The sequence below is a fragment of the Mus caroli genome, unplaced genomic scaffold, assembly GCF_978045245.1.
Source record: "Mus caroli unplaced genomic scaffold, Mus_caroli_1 scaffold_5, whole genome shotgun sequence".
Lineage (NCBI taxonomy): Eukaryota > Metazoa > Chordata > Mammalia > Rodentia > Muridae > Mus > Mus caroli.
The window spans coordinates 121,012,986-121,037,321 of record NW_028227260.1 but is presented as its reverse complement, the minus strand read 5'-3'; the positions used below and the strand labels follow the sequence as shown (position 1 = coordinate 121,037,321).

At 37.6% G+C, this 24,336-nt stretch overlaps 1 pseudogene; it reads right to left on the bottom strand.

The window, feature by feature from the left end:
• Positions 1-5,323: 5,323 nt before the first annotated feature.
• Positions 5,324-5,579, bottom strand: LOC110286996 (small ribosomal subunit protein eS27-like pseudogene; annotated as a pseudogene).
• Positions 5,580-24,336: the final 18,757 nt, after the last annotated feature.

The following is a 24,336-nucleotide window of genomic DNA, read 5'->3' as shown; positions in this document are numbered from 1 at the left end:
GAATTATGGGCCTAGGATGACAGAGGATCTTTTCAACACGTTTTGTTAACACAGAACCATCCATCTACCCACCCACCATCTATCTTTCTATCTTTCTATCTATCTATCTATCTATCTATCTATCTATCTATCTATCTATCTATCTATCTATCTATCTATCTTTAGAATTCCAGAAAACCTAGTCTTCATATTTTCATTGAGTAAAATGTTAGTGACAAAAAGAAATGATAAAATTTATGGATCCAAGTAAAATATGCACAAAACACCACTTTTATTAAGATATCTATTTTGATTTCTCCTTTTTATTTTTGAGACTTAATTAATTTATTAATTTTTCTTCCATTGAAAATAGATTTCTTTTTATACAGTAAATTCTAATTACTGTTTCAACTTTCCCTAGTCCTTCCAGTTCCTCCCCACATCCCCTCCACTCTGGATCCACTCCCTTTCTGTCTCTCCTTAGAAAAAAACAAACAGGCTTCTAAGGCAGGACTATTTATGAAGGTGTAATGTTTATGAGAAGCATAGTTAGGCTATTTTTAAATGCCATACTTTACAAACTGTTGTACAGTTTGCTTTTTTAGTTCTCTGTTTATACACATCCACACCCAGTACGTGCTATGTATGTGTGATATATACGCTGTGTAAACCTATGTGTGTTGATGCATTCCCATACCCTGTGTGGCAAGACCAGAGGACTATGCTTGGTGTCATGCTTTACCATTTTCTCTGTTATTGCCTTTAGCCAGGGTCCTTTCTGAACCTGGATCTTGCTGTTTTGGCTAGAGTTGCTGGTCAGCAAACCCTGCCAATCAACCTGTTTCTGCTCCATGCAGCTATGGTTACAAATGCATATGTGCCTGGCCACACCTGGCTTTTTATGTAGATGATGGTGATCAAACAGGTTTTCATGGTTGAACAGCAAGTATTCTTAACTAATGAAGTTTTAATGTCTATAAAAATCATAGTCATGATATATTAAAATCTCATAATTTACAGACTGTTGTACAGTTTGCTTTTTAATTCTCTGTTTATGTGTGTATGTGCTATGTATAAACATCTCTGCAACCCTCAACATAGATTTAAAATACGTTTTTAAACTTCTATTCTATGACATTGTGCCTCATATAAGATAAGTTAAAACAACTGTGTGTGTATAATTTAGGATTGGCTGATTTATTAAAATTTTTAGTGTGGTATAGATTGAATCCAGGACTGTATACTAGGCAAATATTCTGCTATTGAGCCACAGACACCATCCTGAAATATGTTATTTAATCAATCCCCTTATTTTTTAATTTTCATTGCAATATTTTGCTATAGCAATGTGGAAATGTGAATCTTTTAGCATACAACTCTGTTCTCATCTGTGACTCTGAATGGATTACATTTCTGAATACAGTGTTGCGGAGTTAAAGGACAGGCCGGTAAAAAACTCTTGCTACTTATTGTTTAATTTATTTATCATTTGTGTTCCTATAAGCAATGTTTGAGAATGCTTACTTCTCTGAATCATAGCAATTCTGGCTCCTCTTTATTTACAGTTGCTACATTTTCTCAGTAAGTAGTCATATTGGTTTTACTTGAACTTGTCATTATTTTTAATGGAAAGATTGAGCATTTTGCTGTGCCTTTTGGATATTCTTATTTTGTGAGTTGTCTGCTTGTGCCCTCTGTATTTGTTTTTGTGCTAACACACCAACATTAACAGTTTACCTCTGTTAAGCTTATACTTTTTTCTCCCTTCATAGCTTAAAAAAAACCCAACAGAATCTAAGGCAACAAAACATGCTAGGTGTTTGGACTCTAAAGAAGTAACAATCATCTTGAAATCTTCTACAACGGTTTTTAGCAACTGTGTATGGTCTAAAAAATAATCCTGCACAATTCTTTCCAAGTTTCCATCCAGACACAAAGTCTTTTTTCATGCATCCCTTTCTGGATACAGGGAACCTTATGCAGAAGACAAAGCAGCTACATTCTGTGTGATTGACATCCCATGACAGCACATGCAACATCCTTGCCATAAAAGGGTCTGAGAGTGTGTCCACCAGACACACTCTTATAATTACTTCTAACCAACATGAATACTGATGAACTCTACTCCCTCTATGGCTAACTTCATTTCTAATTGCAAAATGAGCTGAGAAAGTGAGAGGCAGAAGCAGGTGGTTCTCTGGGAGGTCAAAGTCATCCTGGTCTACACATGAATGCCAGGTCAGCTGGACTACATTGTGAGACCATTTCAAAAACAGAATATTATTTAAAAATCACATTATAAATTAACATAGACAAATTACTGCTTATTTTAAACAATTATAAAAATGTGGAATTTTATTCTATAATACATATGTATGTACTTTGTAACTTATATGTATCATGTACTTTGACCATATTCATCGTTTAGCCATTTTTTTTGGTCTGACTCTTATCCTGTTGGTTCCCGAGTATTCAAATCATGGAACAATTAGTTCTTGGCCTTGAAAGATTTTTAATTCACTTAGTACCTATTCTAAGATATGTAAAATCTGATATATAGCAGGCACAAACAAAAATGACAGCATGAAAACACTGAAGAGAAGTAAAAGCTGACATAAATGCAAGATAATATTGTATATATTGAATTATCTAAAACATTATATTAGAGATGTCTAAAAGTCTGAAGTTTTTCAAAAGCTGTATGAACCTGATATACCAAGCTAGATCTAGTCTCCCATCAATTAAGAAGTCAGGTTGATAATATGCTTCTTGCCCCATTTTCAAGAGCTTTGTCACCTTTTCAAGAGCCATGAATAGTACATCACATCCAGGAAACACTGAAGTTGCATCAGGGCATAAAACCACTCTTTGGAAACAGTAAGTTATAGAGAAACTTATCACAGTTCTGAGCTGACATCTGGCATGAAATTTCAAACATCATCATAAAGAATCAAGTGATAGTCAACATCTCAGGACTTACCAAGCAATGATGAGACCTGCCTATTGGTAGGATTAGGTTACTAATGAAGGACTCTGTGCCCAGAGCTCTGGAATTTTAAATGGGAGAATCAGGATGAGTTCCAAAGTAGGAAAGAAAGCTAGGAAAAATGCAGATTTCTGTAAGGGTTGTCATGCCTTCAGTACTCAGGGACTTTCAAGCTATAGCATTAATTAGTTAGGATGCCTCAAAACCAAAAAGGACTTTCTGCTGTAATACCTATGAACTGATAGCCAAGCTGGAATGATGAAAAAATAGGGCATGGTTGCTAGAGCAACTCCCTGGAAAGAATCATTTTCCTATACCCCTCACACAAGGATACATTTTCATGAAGAATTTTAAGTGCATCTTATTGTTAATTTTCCTGTACTCAGAAGCACAAGATGCAAAATATTAGGTCAAAGTTTAATTCCTTTATTTGTGAAAAAAAAATATATATAGTCTCTTTTTTCTTGCATATTTTCTTTATTTACATTTCAACTGTGTTCCCCATTCCAGGTCTCCCCTTTGGAAACCCCCTATCCCATCCCTCTCCTCCTGCCTCAGTGAGGGTGCTCCTCCACCAACCCACCCACTCCCATCTTTATGCCTTAGCATTCCCCTACATTAGGGCATAGAACAACCCCCTCAGGGCCAAGGAACTCTCCACCTATTGATGTCCAACAAGGCCATCCTCTGCTACATATGTGTATTCTTTGGTTGGTGGTCCAGTCCCTGGGAGATCTGGGGGGGGGTCTGGCCTGTTGATACTGTTGCTCTCTTCATGGGGCTGCAAACCCCCCTCAGCTCCTTCTGTCCCTTCTCCAACTCCTCCATCAGGGACACCCGTGATCAGTCCAATGGTTGGCTGTGAGCACCTACCTCTGTATTTGTCAGGCTCTGGCAGAGCCTCTCAGGAGACAGCTGTATCAGGCTCCTGTCAGCAAGCACTTCTTGGCATCCACAATAGTGTTTGGGTTTGGTGGCTGTATATGGGATGGATCCCCAGGTGGGGCAGTTTCTTTATGGCCTTTCCTTCAGTCTCTGCTCCACACTTTGTCTCCATATTTCCTCCTGTGAGTATTTTGTTCAGCCTTCTAAGAAGCACTGAAGCATCCACATTTTGGTCTTCCTTCTTTTTAGGCTTCATATGGTCTGTGAATTGAATCTTGGGTATTCTGAACTTTTGGGCTAAAATCCACTTATCAGCGAGTACATACTGTGTGTGTTCTTTTGTGATTGAATTACCTCACTCAGGATGGTATTTTCGCAGGCAAACGGATGGAACTTGAAAATACATATATCTTAACAAAGAAATGAACACAAGAAACAATTACATTTTGAGATAGAAATCACTATGCCCAGTTTTTAGATATATTGAATTTGCAGTGCTTTGGAAACTTGAAGAGGAAACATTGAGTAGGTGGTCTGACATTCAAGGGAGATGTCTGTGCTACAGCCATATATATTATGTGAGCCATTTATGAGCCACACTTCATAGAATTCTCTAATCTGTTTTTCATCTTTAATATGTCACTTGAAACCTCAATTCAACACATATGGATTAATCTCAGCTAGTAGCCAAATACCATTCAATGTTAAATACTAGTGCACTATAATTTATTTAACAGTTTCTTTAGTAGTGAACATTCACATTGCTTCCATGAGTTTTTCAAACTATTATACATGCTATAGTAAAATGGTTTATGTCCAGCATAGGGGGATGCTGGAGTGGTGGGGAGGGAGAGGGTGGGTGGGTGGGTGGAAGAGATCCCTCATATAGGAAAAGGGGAGGAAGGAGGGCAGATATGGGATGGGGGATTGTGGGGGGTAACTGGGAAGTGGGATATCATTTGAGATTCAAATGAATGTAATGATTAATAAAAATAAAATGGTTTATTCACATATATTGATATCCTGTTTTTTTCCCCCTTTTGGTTGGGGATGGAACTCAGGACCTCACCCAGTTTAAGAAAATCACCTTTAAAAAATGTTTAAGACAGGGTTTTGCTAAGTTACTTAGGCTAGCCTTACTCTCATCCCATGAAAGATCTAGGCAAATCTTGAACTTGTAATCTTCCAGCATCAGTCACCTACATAGCTGTAATTACAGCCCTGCAACACCGAGTCCAGGGATACTGATGCTCTTATATCCAACGAAAAAATTCTGGAGTGAGTTGCATTCATTTTTTTTTTGGTCCATAATTAAAACTAAAAAAATTATAAATAAATAAATACCTGATACCAAAATAGGAGGTCTTTGTTGTATGCTTTATAAAATCAAACATAATTACATCATCTTGGGAGTAAGTGAGATTGATAAGGCATTCTGTGAGAAAAGAGAGATTCAGGAGGCTGTATAGAGCATTAATGTTGCTTTCTTCTAAATGAACAGCCCTCTGTGAGCCTGGCTTTTTCCTCCTGTGAACTGGCACAACACTGTTGAGCAATACACACAAAGAACCACTGTCTGAATATGGCTGAAAACTGTAGTAATCTTGTAGTAACTTGGACGTTTCACATCCATGAAATGAGAACTTGGGCTCTGAACCAGCTGTTTCTTCTTATATTTTTTCTTTTCCTCTTCCAGGGAAAGGTGGAATAGATCTCTAGCCAGAAGCATGGTGATGGCTCTGCCAGCACAGCTGCTCCAGATCTCTGAGGTGAAATCAGGACTTGCATGCATTTTAATCTCAATACATGTTTCTTGGCAGTATGGCCAAGAGCATGTGGACCAGAATGAAAGTGTAAGGCCTGAAATTTTGACTTCACTATTTATTAGCCGTGTCACTATGGACAAGTAGATACTTAGTCTTACCTATTTTTCTTGTATGTCAGTGGTAAAGTTTAGGTAAGAGTACACATATATAAAGTTCTCAGAAATTCTGAGACACATAAACCTATAGTAAAATAAATGTTATTTGTCATCCTTAAACAATTATTTATAGTTTCACCCAGGGTTGGAGAATATGTTTGTACCAAAATTCATCAACATACCATTTTATAGATTTAAACATCAAGTGTTGCCATTAATTGTTTGTCAGACTACAAAAAGGAGCTAATATTATCAGGCTCATTTTCCTACTATAAATAGTGATAAGCTGGGCAGTGATAGTGCATGCCTTTAATCCCAGCACTTGGGAGGCAGAGGTAGGTTGATTTCTGAGTTAAAGGCCAGTCTGGTCTACAGAGTGAGTTCCAGGACAGCGAGGACTACACAGAGAAACCCTGTCTCAAAAAACAAAACAAAACAAAAAAGTGATAAATATCCAAGAAAGGTTAGCCTTCAGTCTTATAGAGAAAGGAGACATGTGATTCAAGCCTAACATTCACCGAAACATTCTCCCTAGGAAAGATAGAGTGGGGGAAAATGATCTCTTGGGACTTACTATGATGGCTAGAATTTATAGGCATGTTCCCATGGAGATTAGAACCATAGAGAGGTAACACTAGAAGCCTGGATGCTGTCATAATCACTTTTAAGGTACACTAGGGAAGCCGAATATCTTCTGGCTTTAATCTACTTCTCACATACACATAGAAGTGTTACATTTGTCTGAAGAACAAACTTACTTTTTGCATATATATATGTTTTGTGTTTGGATTCTGAAACCATGTAAAAACAAGTTGGTAACTTTTTCATCTTCTATATTCCCAAATAATTTTCTTAATTGAAAATAGGTTCTTCCATCTGACTATGTTTTCTTCCTCCCACATCTCCCAGTTTCCCCCTCTCCCCTTCTCCCATAGATCTACCCCCCTACCTCTTCTTTAAGATAAGGATAGACTTCTAAGAGATAGCAACCAAACATGATAAAACAAGATACAATAAGACAAGGAAAAAACCTCTCAAATTGAAGCTGGATATGGCAACCCATTAGAAAGAAAAGTGTTCTAAGAGCAGGCAAGAGTCAGAGATACACCCACTCTCAGTGTTATCAGTTCTGCAAAAGCACCAAGCTAATAGCCATGACATATATGCAGAGAACCTGGTGCAGACCCATGCAGGGCCTTCTTCAGTATCTGTGAACCCATAGGAGCCCTGCTTGGTTGATTTGGTGAATCATATTCTCCCTTCTGACTTCTTTAGTCTTTCCTTCCTCTCTTCTGTTGGGTTCCTGAATATCTGAGGGGAAGAATGAGACAGAAACCTCAATTTAGACTTTATCTCTCTGCATAATGCCTGGCTGTGGGTCACTGCATCTGCTCCCATTTGCGGTTGGGGAAAGCCTCTCTGATGATGACTGGACAAGGCATCAATCTATGAGTATAGCAGACTAGCATTAGGAATCATTTTTAATTGTTTTTCAGCTGTGTCTAGGTTTCTGGGCTATCCAGTCTCTGGTTCCTGGCCATCTAGGCAGTGTATGGCATGAGCTTCCTTGCTTGATATGGCCTTAAGTAAAACCAGACATTGGTTGGCTACTCGCATGAGTTCTGAAAGACCCAGAACATCTTGTAATTATGACAGATTGTAGGTCAACAGTCTGAGTCTGTTTCTGTGTCCATGTTTCTCTTACTTAGTCTTCAGAGTACCTTTCCTTGCCAAAGGGCCTAGAAAGTAAGAGGTGAAGACTTTATACAGGCACCAACTCAACCTCTCTATGTTCACTGAGCTAAGTGGATATTGTCCTCAACATTGGAGCCCTGCTGTTGGTTTCCTGAAAGTAGCCTTTTGTCCTAGTACCAGCTATGTTGTTTAGATATCTCCAAGGAAGTCTGTCAGCCAACAACTCAACCAAATGCAACCCAGTCCTACCACTGAAAGCCTTTCTTAGCTAGTGATTTTCAAAATGTAGGGACTGGTCATCCTAAATGTAAGTTTTTGTGACTGTTTTCCCCCCTTGGGGGCATTTGAAAGTTCATTTAGTATATATTGATGTTCATAGTTTTTTATGATTCAATAGAATTCCATTGTATGAGTACACCATACTTAAAAATATTTTATCTACATTTCAAGAACTTCATACATAGACAGAATTTAGATTTTATCTACCTCCACTCAACCAACTTCAAGATAGCTATCACCCAACATCTACCTTGAAACAACATTCCTCCTCGTTTTTGTTTTAGAACCCATCAAAAGCATTTGATATTCTTCATGTACATGCACACGGGTATAGGGCCATTTGATGGAGCATGAGAAACCTAGGAAAAAGTCATGGTCCTGAAGAAAACAGACCTTCTCTGTTCCAGAGTTACCAACCACCAAGATAGACCACCTGTTTTTATTTTTAATCTTCTGAGGAATGTTAAATGTCTTCCCCAGTGATTAGGTATCTATGTATATATTGAAATCTACAGGGAAAGCCAAGGCTGTAAAGGGTTTGGGCTGCTTTCTAAGCACTTTACTGTTGCATTTCAATCTTATGTGTGTTCAGATTTTCCAGTACTTTTTCCTTAATGATTTAATTTTTTTAAATATTGGATATTTTATTTATTTATATTTCAAATGTTATCCCCTTTCCTGATCCCCCCAGAAACCCCCTATATATCCCCCCTTCCCCTGCTTCTATTAGGGTATGCCCTCACTCCTGCTTTTCAGCCCTCACATTCCCCTATACTGGGGCATTGAGCCTTCACAAGACCAAGGGCCTCTTCTTCCATTGATGCCCAACAAGGCCATCCTCTACTACATATGTGGCTGGAGACATGGATCTCTCCTGGGAGTTCTGGGTACTTGATATATAATTGTATTTTCCCTCCTTTTTAATTCTCATTCCAACCTCTCCCTTGTCTTCTTCCCCCAATAATCCCTATGTCCTCCCACATTATTCCCACTCAAAATTTTTGGGCATCTTTTTCTTTGATTATCATTGTTACATATGTTTATAAATTTGTTTAAATAAACTATTCTACATTGAATGCTTTCTTAGAAACCCTGTTAAAATCACTTATGTGATGGTTGACTTCTGGGTTCTCTACTCTTCTCTAAGCATCATTGCTGTTTTGTACCATACTCTTTCATTCTTCTTTGCCTTTTGCAGCTAAGCAAGCTTTACAAGAACAAAGAATAAGTCTTCTACCTTTATTTTTCAACAAGATGGTTTAAGATATTTTGTTTCCTTTGAGATTCCATAGGAATTTTAGGACCTATTTTTCTATTTCCCTAAAAAATGCCTTTGCACTTTTGTTTGGGAGTACATTAACTCTGTGTATTACTTTATATTATATGAATTCTTTCTCATTTTTTATAATATGTATCAGGCTCTTCCCTGGGTTCTTGACACAACTCAGAAAGGTTTTTATGATCATTTGTCATATGTGGTCATCATCTCTAACCTCTGATAAGAGATCTTTAAAGACTTTTAGAATATCCAGGTTGATGTAATTAATTACTTGTATATTAGTGAGACATAGTTGTTCTGTTGGATAACATTGAAAAGGACTAAATTTGACAGAGGAAGTAGCCACTAGAAGGGTAGAACTCCAGTCTGTGTTCTATAGGTCAGAGAGAGTGACTTCAGAAGACTGAAGCCTTTGCCCACAACAAATAATTTAATCAATCATCCTTACACAGTAGAATCTTAATTTAAATTTTTTTAGCAATAAGACTTGGAGAGCTTCCAGTTTGTTCAGTTTTGAGTATTGATATACATATTACTCCACAGGGACATAAGAGTTTGAACTTGATACTGTTCTGGAACTAGTCCTAAGCATTTCTTAAGTTGACAATTCATTTATGCCCCTTATGACCCCTTTTTCATGAATTAAAAATAGTTAAAAATGTTCTTCTGATTTTTTTGCTCTGCTTTAATACATTATTGAAATTAAGAAAGATTCCTAAAACCTCTGATTTGTTACCAAGTCAGAGAGGAGTGTAGGTTATCTGGGCACATACTATGTTCAGTTGATTTTTGAAGAGGGAAAATTAACCTAGTGGAACTGAGCTCATGATTCATGTACTGTTTGAAACTAATAACTCAAGGTTAGTAATGCCAGAATTCAATTAAAAAATTAGACATCTCTCAGGTGAACAGGGACCAGAGGAACTGCTTAGTATGAGAAATCATGCTCCTCCCACCCCCAATATTTGATGCTAAAAGTATGATGAGTTGGAACAGGGCTATTTTCTTTCCCATTAATTTTTGTCTTCTTTAATAGTTTCCAGCAGTTTTTGTTTTTATAAACTTTTGACATCCTTGCTTAAGTGTACAAGAATTGGAGAGACAAAGATGGATCAGAGACTTCGGGAATGGCCAACCAATGACTATCTTATCTTTGTCTTTGTTTGTTCTAGCTTTTCTATCTTGACTTTAAGCTCATACATTCTTTTCTCCCCTTGATCTATTCTATTGGTGAAATTTTGCTAGGAGCTTTTTATTTGACGTATGTTTTTAATTTCCACCATTTCAGATTGGTTTTTGTTCAGCTTTCTATCTTTTTGTTGAATTTCTCTTCATATCTTGCATCACCTTCCTCATTTTATTTCTCTGTTTGTATTCTTGATTAGGAAGTTATTTTGAAAAGATACCTGCATGTTCTCCTATATCTCAGACTATTTACAATAGCCAAGAAATGGAAACAACTTCAGTTTCTATCAGTAGGTAAATGGATAAAGAAAATATGAAGCTTCTATACAATGGAATGCAGCCTGTAAGTAGATTGAAATCTTGAGGAAATTGTGGTTGTATACATGGGCAATCTCAGAATTTAAGAGACGGATACTGGAAGTTCGAGATCTGAAGCTATCCTTGGGTTTCTTTACCACCCTGCAACCCATTAAAAAGTTAAAATCCTCAAATTTGGACTAAGGTGAATGGAAATGGAGATCATTATTTTAAGTAAGGTGGTCACAGAAGGACAAGCAATATAATTTTATTCATGTATAGAAACTAAAAACATCAAATTCAGAAAACTCGTGAAAAAAATAGTTACTACAAGATGGGAAGAACAAGTACAAAATTCCATTAGATAGAAATAAATTCTCCTAATCTGCTGCACACTGTGGTGACTGCAGTTAATATAAATATGTTTCTGTTTCTTAATATTTTTAAAAGGTAAGTTTTATGTGTTCTCACCAAAGAAATTATAAGTAGTTAAGGTGATAGGTATACCATCTCATTTTCATTCTTCTGAAGTGTGTATATAAATATATTCCTTTCTATATTATACATATGTCACTGTATACTTCATTGTAATGAAGTTTTCATTTTATGACATAAGTACACTTTCCTTTATAAGATGTGTTGATAGCTCAGACACATTTTAGATTGTATGTGATTTACAAATGTGTGTACACTTATGAGTGCCTGTGGGTATTGCCTTAGTGGCCAGAAGTCAACATCAGATGTACTACTCTCTCTTTTTTTATTTTTTTAATTTTTAAAAATATTTTTATTACATATTTTCCTCAATTACATTTCCAATGCTATCCCAAAAGTTCCCCATAGCCTCCCCTCCCCTTCCCTACCCACCCATTCCCATTTTTTTTTTTTTGGCCCTGGCGTTCCCCTGTACTGGGGCATATAAAGTTTGCATGTCCAATGGGCCTCTCTTTCCAGTGATGGCCAACTAGGCCATCTTTTGATACATATGCAGCTAGAGTCAAGAGCTCCGGGGTACTGGTTAGTTTATAATGTTGTTCCAACTATAGGGTTGCAGATCCCTTTAGCTCCTTGGGTACTTTCTCTAGCTCCTCCATTGGGAGCCCTGTGATCCATCCAATAGCTGACTGTGAGCATCCACTTCTGTGTTTGCTAGGCCCCGGCATAGTCTCACAAGAGACAGCTATATCTGGGTCCTTTCAGCAAAATCTTGCTAGTGTATGCAATGGTGTCAGCGTTTGGAAGCTGAATATGGGATGGATCCCCGAATATGGCAGTTTCTAGATGGTCCATCCTTTTGTCTCAGCTCCAAACTTTGTCTCTGTAACTTCTTCCATGGGTGTTTTGTTCCCAATTCTAAGAAGGGGCAAAGTGTCCACACTTTGGTCTTCGTTCTTCTTGAGTTTCCTGTGTTTTGCAAATTGTAGCTTATATCTTGGGTATTCTAAGTTTCTAGACTAATATCCACTTATCAGTGAGTACATATTGTGTGAGTTCTTTTGTGATTGGGTTATCTCACTCAGGATGATGCCCTCCAGGTCCATCCATTTGGCTAGGAATTTCATAAATTCATTCTTTTTAATAGCTGAGTAGTACTCCATTGTGTAAATATACCACATTTTCTGTATCCATTCCTCTGTGAGGGGCAACTGGGTTCTTTCCAGCTTCTGGCTATTATAAATAAGGCTGCTATGAACATAGTGGAGCATGTGTCCTTCTTACTGGTTGGGACATCTTCTGGATATATGCCCAGGAGAGGTATTGCTGGATCCTCTGGTAGTACTATGTCGAATTTTATGAGGAACCGCCAGACTGATTTCCAGAGTGGTTGTATAAGTTGCAATCCCACCAACAATGGAGGAGTGTTCCTCTTTCTCCACATCCTCGCCAGCATCTGCTGTCACCTGAATTTTTCATCTTAGCCATTCTGACTGGTGTGAGGTGGAATCTCAGGGTTGTTTTGATTTGCATTTCTCTGATGATTAAGGATGTTGAACATTTTTTCAGGTGCTTCTCAGCCATTCAGTATTCCTCAGGTGAGAATTCTTTGTTCAGTTCTGAGCCCCATTTTTAATGGGGTTATTTGATTTTCTGGAGTCCATCTTCATGAGTTCTTTATATATTGGATATTAGTCCCCTATCTGATTTAGGATAGGTAAAGATCCTTTCCCAATCTGTTGGTGGTCTTTTTATTTTATTGACGGTGTATTTTGCCTTGCAGAAGCTTTGCAGTTTCATGAGGTCCCATTTGTCAATCCTCGATCTTACAGCACAAGCCATTGCTGTTCTATTCAGGAATTTTCCCCCTGTGCCCATATCTTCAAGGCTTTTCCCCACTTTCTCCTCTATAAGTTTCAGTGTCTCTGGTTTTATGTGAAGTTCCTTGATCCACTTAGATTTGACCTTAGTACAAGGAGATAGGAATGGATCTATTCGAATTCTTCTACATGATCACAACCAGTAATGCCAGCACCATTTGTTGAAAATGCTGTCTTTCTCCCACTGGATGGTTTTAGCTCCCTTGTCGAAGATCAAGTGACCATAGGTGTGTGGGTTCATTTCTGGGTCTTCAATTCTATTCCATTGGTCTACTTGTCTGTCAGTATACCACTACCATGCAGTTTTTATCACAATTAATCTGTATACAGCTTTAGGTCAGGCATGGTGATTCCACCAGGTTTTCTTTTATCCTTGAGAAGAGTTTTTGCTATCCTAGGTTTTTTGTTATTCCAGATGAATTTGCAGATTGCCCTTTCTAATTCGTTGAAGAATTGACTTGGAATTTTGATGGGGATTGCATTGAATCTGTAGATTGCTTTTGGCAAGATATCCATTTTTACAATGTTGATCCTGCCAATCCAAGAGCATGGGAGATCTTTCCATTTTCTGAGATCTTTAATTTTTTTCTTCAGAGACTTGAAGTTTTTATCATATGGATCTTTCACTTCCTTAGTTAGAGTCACGCAAGGTAATTTTATATTATTTGTGACTATTGAGAAGGGTGTTGTTTCCCTAATTTCTTTCTCAGCCTGTTTATTCTTTGTGTAAAGAAAGGCCATTGACTTGTTTGAGTTAATTTTATATCCAGCTACTTCACCGAAGCTGTTTATCAGGTTTAGGAGTTCTCTGGTGGAATTTTTAGGTTCACTTATATATATATACTATCATATCATCTGTAAAAAGTGATATTTTGACTTGATCTTTTCCAATTTGTATCCCCTTGATCTCCTTTTGTTGTCGAATTGATCTGGCTAGGACTTCAAGTACAATGTTGAATAGGTATGGAGAGAGTGGACAGCCTTGTCTAGTCCCTGATTTTAGTGGGATTGCTACAAGCTTCTCACCATTTAATTTGATGTTGGCTACTGGTTTTCTGTAGATTGCTTTTATCATGTTTAGGTATGGGCCTTGAATTCCTGATCTTTCTAAGACTTTTATCATGAATGGGTGTTGGATCTTGTTGAATGCTTTTTCTGCATCTAACGAGATGATCATGTGGTTTTTGTCTTTGAGTTTGTTTATATAATGGATTACGTTGATGGATTTCCATATATTAAACCATCGCTGCATCCCTGGAATAAAACCTACTTGGTCAGGATGGATGATTGCTTTAATGTGTTCTTGGATTCGGTTAGCGAGAATTTTATTGAGTATTTTTGCATCAATATTCATAAGGGAAATTGGTCTGAAGTTCTCTATCTTTGTTGGATCTTTCTGTGGTTTAGGTACCAGAGTAATTGTGATTTCATAGAATGAGTTGGGTAGAGTTCCTTCTTCTTCTATTTTGTGCAATAGTTTGTGCAGAACTGGAATTAGATCTTCTTTGAAGGTCTAGTAGAACTCTGCACTAAACCCATCTGGTCCTGGGCTTTTTATGGCTGGGTGACTATAAATGACTACTTCTATTTCTTTAGGGAATATCGCACTGTTTAGATCATTAACTTGATCCTGATTTAACTTTGGTACCTGGTATCTATCTAGAAATTTGTCCATTTCGTCAAGGTTTTCCAGTTTTGTTGAGTATAGCCTTTTGTAGAAGGATCTGATGGTGTTTTGGATTTCTTCAGGATCTGTTGTTATGTCTACCTTTTCATTTCTGATTTTGTTAATTAGGTTGTTGTCCCTTTGCCCTCTAGTGAGTCTAGCTAAGGGTTTATCTATCTTTTTGATTTTCTCAAAGAACCAACTCCGAATTTGGTTAATCCTTTGAATAGTTCTTCTTGTTTCCACTTGGTTGATTTCACCCCTGAGTTTGATTATTTTCTGCCGTCTACTCTTCTTGGGTGAATTTTCTTCCTTTTTTTCTAGAGCTTTTAGATGTGTTGTCAAGCTGCTAGTGTGTGCTCTCTCCAGTTTCTTTTTGGAGGCACTGAGAGCTATGAGTTTCCCTCTTAGAAATGCTTTCATTGTGTCCCATAGGTTTGGGTATGTTGTGGCTTCATTTTCATTAAACTCTAAAAAGTATTTAATTTCTTTCTTTATTCCATCCTTAACCAAGGTATCATTGAGAAGAGTGTTGTTCAGTTTCCACGTGAATGTTGGCTTTCCATTATTTATGTTGTTATTGAAGATCAGCCCTAGTCCATGGTGGTCTGATAGGATGTATGGGACAATTTCAATATTTTTGTATCTGTTGAGTCCTGTTTTGTGACAAATTATATGGTCAATTTTGGAGAAGGTCCTTTGATGTGCTGAGAAGAAGATGTATCCTTTTGTTTAAGGATAAAATGTTCTGTAGATATCTGTTCAGTCCATTTGTTTCATAACTTCTGTTAGTTTCACTGTGTCCCTGTTTAGTTTCTGTTTCCATTATCTGCCCATTGATGAAAGTGTTGTGTTGAAGTCTCCCACTATTATTGTGTGAGGTGCAATGTGTGCTTTGAGCTTTACTAAAGTGTCTTTAATGAATGTTGCTGCCCATGCATTTGGGGCATAGATATTCAGAATTTAGAGTTCCTCTTGGAGGATTTAACCTTTCATGAGTATGAAGTGTCCCTCCTTGTCTTTTTTGATAACTTTGGGTTGGAAGTCGATTTTATTCGATATCAGAATGGCTACTCCAGCTTGTTTCTTCAGACCATTTGCTTGGAAAATTGTTTTCCAGCCTTTCACTCTGAGGTAGTGTCTGTCTTTTTCCCTGAGATGGGTTTCCTGTAAGCAGCAGAATGTTGGGTCCTGTTTGTGTAACCAGTCTGTTAGTCTACGTCTTTTTATTGGCGAATTGAGTCCATTGATATTAAGAGATATTAAGGAAAAGTAATTGTTGCTTTTTTTTTTTTTGTTGTTAGAGTTTGCATTCTGTTCTTGTGGCAGTCTTCTTTTTGGTTCGTTGAGGGATTACTTTCTTGCTTTTTCTAGGGCGTGATTTCTGTCCTTGTATTGTTTTTTTTTTTTCTGTTATTATCCTTTGAAGGGCTGGATTCGTGGAAAGATAATGTGTGAATTTGGTTTTGTAGTGGAATACTTTGGTTTCTCCATCTATGGTAATTGAGAATTTGGCCGGATATAGTAGCCTGGGCTGGCATTTGTGTTCTCTTAGTGTCTGTATAACATCTGTCCAGGCTCTTCTGCCTTTTATAGTCTCTCGTGAAAAGTCTGGTGTAATTCTGATAGGCCTGCCTTTATATGTTACTTGACCTTTCTCCCTTACTGCTTTTAATATTCTATCTTTATTTAGTGCATTTGTTGTTCTGATTATTATGTGTTGGGAGAAATTTCTTTTCTGGTCCAGTCTATTTGGAGTTCTGTAGGCTTCTTGTATGATCATGGCCATCTCTTTCTTTAAGTTTGGGAAGTTTTCTTCTTTTATTTTGTTGAAGATATTTGCTGGCCCTTTAAGTTGAAAATCTTCATTTTCATCAACTCCTATTATCTGTAGGTTTGGTCTTCTCATTGTGTCCTGGATTTCTTGGATGTTTTGAGTTAGGATTCTTTTGAATTTTGTATTTTCTTTGATTGTTGTGCCGATGTTCTCTATGGAATCTTCTGCACCTGAGATTCTCTCTTCCATCTCTTGTATTCTGTTGCTGATGCGCGCATCTATGTTTCCAGATTTCTTTCCTAGGGTTTCTATCTCCAGCGTTGCCTCACTTTGAGTTTTCTTTATTGTGTCTACTTCCCTTTTTAGGTCTAGTATGGTTTTGTTCATTTCCATCACCTGTTTGGATGTGTTTTCCTGTTTTTCTGTAAGGACTTCTACCTGTTTGGTTGTGTTTTCCTGTTTTTCTTTAAGGGCCTGTAACTCTTTAGCAGTGCTCTCCTGTATTTCTTAAGTGAGTTATGAAAGTCCTTCTTGGTGTCCTCTACCATCATCATGAGATATGCTTTTAAATCTGGGTCTAGATTTTTGGTTGTGTTGGGGTGCCCAGGACTAGGTCGGGTGGGAGTGCTGCGTTCTGATGATGGTGAGTGGTCTTGATTTCTGTTAGTAGGATTCTTATGTTTGCCTTTTGCCATCTGGTAATCTCTGAAGCTAGCTGTTATAGTTGTCTCTGGTTAGAGCTTGTTCCTCAGGTGACTCTGTTAGCCTCTATCAGCAGACCTGGGGGGCTAGCTCTCTCCTTAGTTTCAGTGGTCAGAGTATTCTCTGCAGGCAATCTCTCTTCTTGCAGGGAAGGTGCCCAGATATCTTGTGTTCGAACCTGCCTCCTGGCAGAAGTTGTGTTCCACTCACCAGAAGTCTTAGGATTCCGTGGGGAATTCTGTGTGGGTCCTTGCAGGTGTCCGGAGACCCCTCTGGCAAGGCACCTCGTGCTCGAGTGGACCGGAAGCGCATACTACTCTCTTAAATATTCACCTTAAGTTTTGATACAGATTTTCTTACTGATTCCAGAGTTTACTCTTTTGTCTACATTGGTAGGACTAGTCTCCTTCTCTCCCACGGACAGAAGGGTTACAGGCATGTGCTGCTATACTGACTTTTCAGGTCAAATATTAGATTGTTATGTTTTCACAGAAAGCTCTGTATACACTAAACTATCTCTCTACTCCCCAAAACACTTTTATTAGAATCTATATAATAGTTTATTTTCAGTTTCTTGACAATTTTGGCTTTAACTACAATTTTTCTTAGAAACCTGCTTACTACTTTTGTATATACACATTATCTTTGTTTTTTTTTTTTTTTTTTTTTTTTATACCCATCAAGTCTAGATTACACTGCCTGTGTATCCTTGGATGGGTGGAACATCATTGCCTTTGTAGGAAATTTGACTCCTCCTCTCCCAGGAGGTATTAATTTCCAATAGTTTTGCCCAGGGTTCAAATTTATGCTGACATCTCCATTCCCCATTAGGTCTTCTTCTATGCCTAAAATTTAGAGGTTGAGTTTTTTCATGGTGTGTCAAAACTCTCCCATGTAGCATTCAGACACCTTTTAAATCATTAACCTTTACTGAGTGATCCAATTTCTCTATATTTGTCTTTCATCCCTGAATCTTTTTTTTTAGAATGATCCCCATTATTGGCTTATTGAGGTTTTTATCTTGCATTGTTTCATCTTGTTTTTCTTTAAACAATTCAAACTTTAATTTCATGTCTTAGATTGACTTCCTTATTTCATTCATCTTTTGTATTCTTTGAGTTAACTATAGTTAAAAATCACTCTTTTGAATGATTTGTCTGAGAGTTCTTCTAAGTCATTTTCAAGTGGGCTGATTACTATGGGGTTAAACTTTATTGTTGTTGATATGTTATTTTGTTTTATATGTGTTTTTATTTTTTCCTGCTCTGGGATATGAACACCTGCTATTAGTTTGATGCTTAATTATTTTCCTTTCATTAATTTTTTTATTTTTTATGTTATCTTCCTTATTTCATTAGAGGTGTTTATCATGTTCATGAAATGGGCTAATTTATAGTAGGGTTGGGAAACAAATTTTGTCTTTTTGTTTGATATTTAAGGATATAATCCCTTTCTCATCTCTTCTGCTTGCCTGCCACATTCTGGTGACTTATGCAGCTTAGTCAAGCACCTTGGAAATAAGTTTTACCTAGCTGTGTCCAGGGAAGGACTAATTCTTGGTTCTCAAGGCCAGATATGGTAATGGAAGAGTCCTAGACAGTCAGCTGGCAGGATTCTGGTGTGTTGTGAGGAGGGTAGGAGCAGTCTGAGTCTTCAGGCTGTGGGACAATAGTGGTGTTCAAAGAATCAATTTTGTGATTCATTTTGAGGATTAGTTCGGGAGAAAAAGGAGCTAGGAGGATAATGTCTAGGTAAGCAGCTATGAGGCTACCAGAATGGATGGGGCTGTGTAGATAAGTGCTGATAGCTTAGCTGTGTCTTTATGCCATATAGATAGGATAGATAGTTCCTGGTGGGGAAAGGGCTCAGATCTGTTTAGTATCAAAGAAAGAGAGACTATTGTGGTCTCTGGAAAGTAGTTGGTGAAAGGACAACCAAAATGGAGGAGGCATTTTCAGGGGAGTGTAGTTAGCTTACCTGTGTTCCTGTGCCAAGTGGGCAGGCTAGATCTCTAATTCTTCTTGCTTACCAATAACATGTTTTGCTCTCTCTGATGTTAAAAATCTGTTTTTTCCTTTAGATTTTACTTTTTACTTTGAAACAGTCTCATTGAGTTGTTATTGGCCTTTGAACTTACACTATTAGCCCAGGCAGTCTTTGATTTTGTAGTCTTTCTGTATCAACATCTTAAATAACTGTGTTTATAGACCTGGAGCCTGGCTAAGATCTTCTTTGATTGTGGTGCAGGTATTTTGATAGATTTTTTTAGATTTGTGACATTCATTAAGTCCTTGAGTGCTTCCTAAAAGTTGTGAGCAATGACAATAAATTGGAAATGTAACTTTTATTCACCTATAGTAATTGTCTACAAAGCTTACTGCCTACATCTACTAACTTAGGCCTAGTCCTGGAAGCTTCTAAACTCAATACAGTCTAATCTAGGCCTAGAATGTTTTTAGCTCCTAAAACTTACTGCTGATTAAACTCCTTTCTAGTTCTTTCTGAACTCTGGATGGCTGGTTTAACTCAGCTGTTCTGGCTCAAATTCCTCTCTACAATGATTGATTCAAACTGGCTTCTCTCAGTTTCTTACTAAATTGTTCTGCTTGGCCTCATACTAACTTTGACTATCAGTTCTAATCTTCTGGCTCTTCTCATTCTTCTGGTTTGTTCTGTCTCCACCTGTGTCTAGCTTGTTCTCCCTCTACAACCTATCTTTGTAAAACTGTCCCCTTCCTTTCTTTCTGTGCTACTTGTTGTCTAAGTCACCTCTCTTTCCTCTTTGTTCTCCTGAGAGTTGGGCATATCCTATTCTGTCAAATCTATATCAAGAGTCCACAGACACCATTACTTAGCTGTTCTTAAATCATGATGAGGCCTAGTAAATTTCTGTAATGTTCTCCATGGTCCTTTCAGATCAACCACAGGTGTCATTTGTCTATGGTGTATGTTGGTTTTATTTGAAAATGGAGCCCAAAATTCCTAACTCTTGGAAATTAAGGAGCCACTGAGGTTTTCCTTTCTTGTCCTGTTTGTGGGATCATTTAACATTTGCAGTCTTATGGTATCCCTTCTCATTTCTCTTAGTTCTGTCATCCTGGGAACACCCCATTCCCATTTTTGTTGTTCTAGTAGAAGACAATAGAGGTAATCTTTTGTTTTCTTGCCAATGTTGTATAGGCTGTGGGCTTTTTGTTAGGACTCTGAAGCCTTTTGCTCCCCGATGCTTTGCTCGTCAAAGTAAAAGGAGCATGGAATCATTTAACTGCTCAAGAAAGGAAGGAAAAAAGAAAAGAAAAATTCTGGGAAAGAAACGGTTGTATTTGAAAATGTTATCCTGCCGAAAGAAGAAATACACCAGTATTTCTTAATAAATACAGATTAATATACATGTGATTTGTCACACTTTTCTCATTTCCAGCATGTTCCTTTCCCAGTTCAGTCACTGAAGAACTGAAAACACACTTTCAAATTATCGGCAGTTATTAAGCACCTGTTCTAGGCTTAGCCATGTTCCCTTGGAATAACTTGGGCAGTGAATAAATGTGAAATCTCATTTATTTGTTTCTGTGGTCTCCTCAGACACTTAGTTTTCTTAGAATGGTCAATGATCATAAAAGGTTGAGTCCCTAGTGGATAAAAATATAAATCAGGACAAACAGAAGACAAACCAACTATCTAAAAATAAATGGAAATGTTAAGAAAATTCCCATCTATTACTTTAGGTTCCCAGGTTAAGTATCCAATAAAGACAGAATGTGAACCTTAAATTTCAATTTCAGAATTTAATGCTAGATTTTGCATCAATCAGTCCATTATGTGTATATGCAACATAATAAGCTAAGGACTGTATAGAAAATCTTGCCTCCAGAATTCATGCTTGTTTTTTCTTCTTTGTGAGCTAGAGTATGTTGTGTTGGTTTGATATACTGTAGTTACTTGGGGTTTAATCTTGTATAATAATTAACTTCAATTGATCCACTGTAGTGTGTTAGCAAAGTGCTGGAGCCTATTAAATCCGACTAAGAATCTTACATTGCTTTCCTAATTTCCAGCATCATTATGCTGCCGGGAAAGCTGATTAATGTAAAGACATTCCAAACTGGGGCTTTTGCCTGGTGAAATTTCAGAGAAGGTGCACAAACATTCCGCTTAGAATTATTGCATCTAATAAATATCAACATAAAGGATCTTCATTTTCATCAAGACCTTGTGATGTTTCTATTCTTTTTAATAACAAAACTCTTTCATTAAAGGGATAAGACAGAATCCTAGAGCTTCACTTATTAATGTATGACACATAAGGTTGATTAAAAAAAGAAGAGGAAAAAAACTTACTGAAAGTATGCCATGCTCAGTAGGCCTGTGGAAAAGAAAACAATAGGCTGCCAATGAGAAAAGAGGATTAGATCTAGGGAGAAATTACCAAAACAATTGCTAAAAGATACATGTAAATGCAGCTGTAAAATGGAGCACTCACAAATACATATCTTCAGCTTTTGGAAGAATTTTAAATAAACTAGATCTTTTGAAAGCTTTGGTTAAGGTTTTTCCCCCCGAAACCTCACTATTACTCAGAGGAGACAAGGGAAATTAAGACTTGGTTTCTCCCTTTTTACACACTTAATCTCTTTTTTAAAAAGTCTTGCTTGCATTGCTGAATTGAAATTTTATTTTGAACTCATGTTCTTGAAAGTTCTAAAATTGGAGTCTACTTTCATTCCTAGTGAGCAGAAACTACTGGACATCTTTACTCCTGCAGATTCATAGACATTTTACAGACTAGTTTCTTTTTTTTTCTTTTTTTTATATTTCTTTTTTTTTAATTTTTAATATTTTTATTATATATTTTCCTCAATTACATTTCCAATGCTATCCCAAAAGTCCCCCATAGCGCCCCCCACTTCCCTACCCACCCATTCCCATTCTTTTGGCCCTGGCATTCCCCTATATTGGGGCATATAAAGTTTGCAAGTCCAATGGGCCTCTCTTTCCATTGATGGCCGACTAGTTTCATTCTTTACGATTGATAGAAAAAAGATGTTGGGCATAGAATTGAGGCATACTGAGGTCAAAAGAATCCCTAAGAGATGATTGAAATATAAACTAGTGAGTCTAGATATGTTGGTCAGTGGGAGAATATACATGTCTAGTATATGTGAAGTCCTAGGTTTGATCCTTTATACTGCTAAAAAGTAAATTAGCTAATATTTGGTTTCATTTCAGTATCTCAAACTTATATGAAGATATGATTCTATTTAATTAAAAATTTTCGTTAAGCAGATTTTCATTGGTAAATGATTTTTGTTAGAAGATAATTATAATACCCAAAGTCACCATTAGAAAGAGACAGAAAATGGTTTTTATAATTTAAAATTTGATGAAAATTTGGATATTAAACTGGGGCCAATGAGACTTCACACAATTGGAGTATAGAGGCATACAATATAAACATTTGTTACAGGTAGCCCACCACAGATTATCTCTCACAGTTTGCAGCCAAGTCACATGTTTTATTCCAGCTGGCTGAGAGTACACTCAGGGAATCTGGTCTTAACTACAACCCCATGCATTTAGATCAAGGGGCTTTTAAAGGCAAAGACCACATCCTCGTATTTCACTCAGCAACTGGCAGCTGCAGTGGGAAGGTCTGCACAGGCAGGTAGTTTAAGAGAAGCTAAGATAAACAGTTGAAAGTGGAGGTTTGCACAAGAAAGCAGTTTAACAAAAGCTAAGGTAAGTGATTAGCTGGAAGAAGTGATTGCACAAGCACATACTTTGACAGAAACCAAGATGAGCAGTTAGCTGAGGCATCTTGGCCTTGGGTCTTATAATAGAGTTGAGTAATTTTCCATGGATTTCTCCATCAAGGAGATCAAATTCTAGTTAAAACCCTGAGATTCCACCTCACACCAGTCAGAATGGCTAAGATCAAAAATTCAGGTGACAGCAGATGCTGGCGAGGATGTGGAGAAAGAGAAACACTCCTTCATTGTTGGTGGGATTGCAAGCTGGTACAACCACTCTGGAAATCAGTTTGGCGGTTCCTCAGAAAATTGGACATAATACTAACAGAGGATCCAGCAATACCTCTCCTGGGCATATATCCAGAAGATGTTCCAACCGGTAAGAAGGACACATGCTCCACTATGTTCATAGCAGCCTTATTTATAATAGCCAGAAGCTGGAGAGAACCCAGATGCCCCTCAACAGAGGAATGGATACAGAAATTATGGTACATTTACACAATGGAGTACTACTCAGCTATTAAAAGGAATGAATTTATGAAATTCCTAGGCAAATGGATGGATCTGGAGGGCATCATTCTGAGTGAGGTAACATATTCACAAAGGAACTCACACAATATGTACTCACTGATAAGTGGATATTAGCCCAAAAACTTAGGATACCCAAGATATAAGATACAATTTGTTAAACGCATGAAACTCAAGAAGAACGAAGACCAAAGTGTGGACACTGTGCCCCTTCTTGGAATTGGGAACAAAACACCCATGGAAAGAGTTACAGAGATAAAGTTTGGAGCTGTGAAGAAAGGATGGACCATCTAAAGACTGCCATATCCAGGGATCCATCCCATAATCAGCTTCCAAACGCTGACACCATTGCATACACTAGCAAGATTTTGCTGAAAGGACCCAGATATAGCTGTCTCTTGTGAGACAATGCAGGGGCTTAGCAAACACAGAAGTGGATGCTCACAGTCAGCTATTGGATGGATCACAGGGCCCCCAATGGAGGAGCTAGAGAAAGTACCCAAGGAGCTAAAGGGAACTGCAACCCCATAGGTGGATCATTATTATGAACTAACCAGTACCCCAGAGCTCTTGACTCTAGCTGCATTTGTATCAAAAGATGGCCTAGTAGGCCATCACTGGAAAGAGAGGCCCATTGGACTTGCCAACTTTATATGCCCCAGTACAGGGGAATGCCAGGGCCAAGGGGTGGGGGTTGGTGGGTGGGGGACTGGGAGGGGGAGTGTATTGGGGACTTTTTGGATAGCATTGGAAATGTAATTGAGGAAATTACCTAATAAAAAAAAGGAAAAAAAATTCTAGTTAAACCAGAAATGGCCTCAGCAAGAATAAAGATGGAGGTGCCTCTGCACTGTCTTGCCATATACCATCTTGAAACAGATAAGTGAGGTTTCATGGAAGAATCCAAAGAAATTATTAGTTGGTCATCATAGAGTGTGATTACATTTTAGGCTTTCCCCATGTACAGTATAAAATGATTCTTCCGAATAATTAAAGGACTTCAGTGTTAGGTGTGTAAGTCTGACAGTGCTTCATCATAGACAAGCTAAGGCAACATTTTCAAAGCTTTTGGAGAAATTTGGAGGTACTAAATAA